At 36.0% G+C, this 3,601-nt stretch overlaps 1 non-coding gene across 1 annotated transcript; it reads left to right on the top strand.

Moving 5' to 3' along the window:
- Nucleotides 1-3,284: 3,284 nt before the first annotated feature.
- trnah-gug (transfer RNA histidin (anticodon GUG)) lies at nt 3,285-3,356 on the top strand. Its single transcript has one exon. It is a non-coding gene; the product is annotated as a tRNA-His (tRNA).
- The last annotated feature ends 245 nt before the right edge of the window (nt 3,357-3,601 follow it).

Raw genomic sequence — 3,601 nt, 5'->3', positions numbered from 1 at the left:
GTTGTGTCATTTCTCAAGAATATTTTTGGTAAACTGGAACTTAATTATTCAAATATATGTCATAATATAGTGGAATTCTGATTTGAAATGTAGTGATTTTTATGCCTCATACTGTAAGTCACTTGTGAAACTATTCAAGACATACAAAGTATACTAGCACACATAAATCCACATAAATCATGGATAAACATGCTCTTTACAACTCCTGAACCTGCCTGACAATAATGACTTTTTGAAGTTTTGTTTCAGTATTAAAGTAATTCAGGGGTCATTGTCTATACAGCCATGAATAATTTGGAGCTGTATAAAACTATTTTGGCATATTTTATGGGAGACAGTTTGACAAAATGGGGTCTAGTTGTCATTGTAATACCTGGATCATTGTCGAATGTTATTATTCCTGACATCTCACATTGTTTGCACATTGTAAGTATTATGGAAGTTTACTTGCCAGACTTGGAGCATGACTGTCCTTGAAACCTAATTAAGACCAATCTGGCCATATATTTATTATTACGTTGTTTTTAGACACAAAGATCTTTAAATGCCTGTTTGAGTTTCCCTTCCTTCTTTATGTCACTGTCATGAAATGCCCAGATCTCTGAGGCTTAAGGCTGCATTAGTTACTAGACTTTATTTATTTATCTACATGATATATTGCACACACTGTATGTTATATGCATAATTAATATTATGTATGTTTGATGCCTCTGGAATTGAAGAGTCAAAATCTCTCCTTTCTGAGTGTCTCACATTGAGTATGTGAGATCAGAGGGACAACATATTACTGCCTGTACACTAAAATCTACACTTATCAATAACCAACTGATCATAATGACAACAGTTTTCATTGTTTTTTTTAACACGGATGTATCTGAATGCGACTCACTGTGAGATTTAGAGCAAATCAACAACAGAAGAGTTACAAAATGGCTGTGCTGGTTCAACAGCAAGTGAGAAATTAGCTGTAAGAGCCACTGATCATCCACTAATCCTGGATGTAGCGGTCCCCTATGGGTGGCAGCTCCATCCTGGTAACGTACTGAGCACTTCCATCTCCCTCTACAGCGTCAGGACCTGTCAGGATACTCTCAGTGGTGCGCCTGCATTCTAAAATGTAGCTTAAGGGACCTTTTTTCCTACCATTCAATTAAATTTATGGTTGCACAATGAAAAAATAAAAAAATCTAATTTGCTGATTTAGATACACATTTTAAGTTGTAAAAATTATTCAGTGGGTAATGACTTATTGTTGTGTGTAATTTCAACTTAAATTTGGGATTGATTTAAAACTAAGTTCAGGTTGAGGTAGGTTCATCAAAATGGCTTGATGATTTTATTGTTCTTTATCTTGAGTTGGGGAAATCATGTCCTTTCTGCTACCTAATAACTGTGGAGCAGCTTAACAAACTTGTGTTCCTTGGTATTGTAATTAAGCACTTCACACTTACGATAAATAATTTCAAATAACCCACTGGAACAATTACATTTTATGTGTAATCAACTTAAAAGCTTTTGTTTGTGCTACTAATTATTAAGTAAGTGGTACTTAATACCTTCGAGTATGTAGAAGTTGTGGAGTGTTATGTTTGTGTGAGTCTCATTTACTATTTGTTAAACATTGTTGAACATGACAGTAAAATGTAGTCTCTGTCGAGATACACTTTGTGTGAATGGGTTCAATGACACTGAACAACCCAATTATTACACTTATTCAACTTAGAAAATAAAAATTTTAAAAAATGTCAAGTGTATATTGAATTGGAGTCACATGACCTGAAAGTTGACCAATATGACGACACGGTCAGTCCCCCCTTGCTCACTCGGAAACTAATCAACTTAGAGGTAAACCCCTGGATCGTAAAATGGTTCCATGCTCTTCTAACTGACAGAACACAACAAGTAAATGTAAACGACACGTTATCAGTTGTCAAACATTGTAGTACAGGGGTCCCACAAGGAGCACTGAGTTCCCCCTTTTTATTCACGTTGTACACAAACGAATGCAGAAGCAGCCAACCAAATAATTTCATCATCAAAGTTTCAGATGATACAATCATCTTGAGTCTTTTGTATGCTGGTGACTGTCCCTCTGTGTATTTTAATGAGATAACTTTTTTTAAGGACTGGTGTGTGAGAAACAATCTCATTTTAAATACAACAAAAACGAAAGAGATGGTTTTTGACCCGAGAGGGGTACGGAATCATGACTCGGTACTGATAGACAACTGTGTTATTCATCAGGTTGCCTCCTACAAGTATCTGGGTATTGTCATGGACAATTTTTTAAAAATGGTCAGACCACGATGATTTCCTCTGCAGCAAATTATCCCAAAGACTGCATTTTCTACGCAGGCTCAGACTGTTTGGTGTCAGGTGTGAAATCATGTTGATCTCCTATAATGCCATCTTTGAAAGTTTCCTGAGATATGGACTTGCAGCCTAGTTTGGCACACTATCCACCCAGAGTAAATCAAAAAGCTATAAACTGATGAAATCTGCTATGAAAGTGATAGTCAAAAAGTTACCACCCTTCTCTCCAATCTGTCTTTGATAGTGTTGTCCTTAACCAGGCACATAAGATTCTGAAAGATCCTTCTCATATTCTTTTTCTTGAATATGAACTTCTGCCTTCTGGGAGACGATACAGAGCAAGCAAACACAAAACTAATCACTATAAGCTCTCTTTTCTCCCCACATTCATATCTCTTCTTAACAAACAGTCTTCTTAACAAACAGTCTGAGTAAATTTCGTCTCCTGCAATTGGTATATATTTAATAATAATCTTTTCTGCTTATTTATTGCCACCAGTCTCTTATCTGTTATTATTATTCCTCTTTATCCATGTTTTTATTCTCATATTATTTGATCATTTTAACTATTCCTATTCATTTTAATTGTTCCTATTTATGTTCACTGATTATTGTAATTGAGTACCGCACTTAATCCTGTGCAATAAGGACTGACCATGTTTGTCGCTGACCTCTGCTAATGTATGTAACTGTTTTTATGTTGTCTAGTGTTTTTTGTATGTACACCATGCTTGTAGCCAGTAGCACTGCTGTCTAAGACAAATTTCCTGGAAGGGACAATAAAATCTATCTATCTATCTATCTATCTATCTATCTATCTATCTATCTATCTAAGTTAAGACACACCTACCAAAATATTACGATTGGTCTGTTGAATAAGCAGTCGCAGCTAAAAATATGACTTACACCTTTTGCAAGATGGCGATCCGGACCAGCTGTACCATCGGTCTTTTCTGTCCAACCGACAGCTCGCCGTGATCGTATAGTGGTTAGTACTCTGCGTTGTGGCCGCAGCAACCCCGGTTCGAATCCGGGTCACGGCAGTTTTTATGAGGATTTCTGCGACTCCAATAGAGGAGCAGAGTGGACTGCAGAAAATGACGACATGAAAGCTTTGAATGATAAATCAATTATTCTACTTGAGAGGAACACATTGCTTGTATGAAAAAATGTCTCTTGATGATATCAGCAAATGCAGATCTCCAAGTGATTTTAATCTTGAAGTTAAAAAGAAAAGGCTATACAGTTCCATTTCTTAAAAAAAAGCAATTTAAAAGATAAATGTATG

The sequence above is a fragment of the Acanthochromis polyacanthus genome, chromosome 4 (genome assembly GCF_021347895.1).
Source record: "Acanthochromis polyacanthus isolate Apoly-LR-REF ecotype Palm Island chromosome 4, KAUST_Apoly_ChrSc, whole genome shotgun sequence".
NCBI lineage: Eukaryota > Metazoa > Chordata > Actinopteri > Pomacentridae > Acanthochromis > Acanthochromis polyacanthus.
The sequence above is the reverse complement of the archived record's forward strand: the minus strand, read 5'-3'. Positions and strand labels throughout refer to the sequence as shown.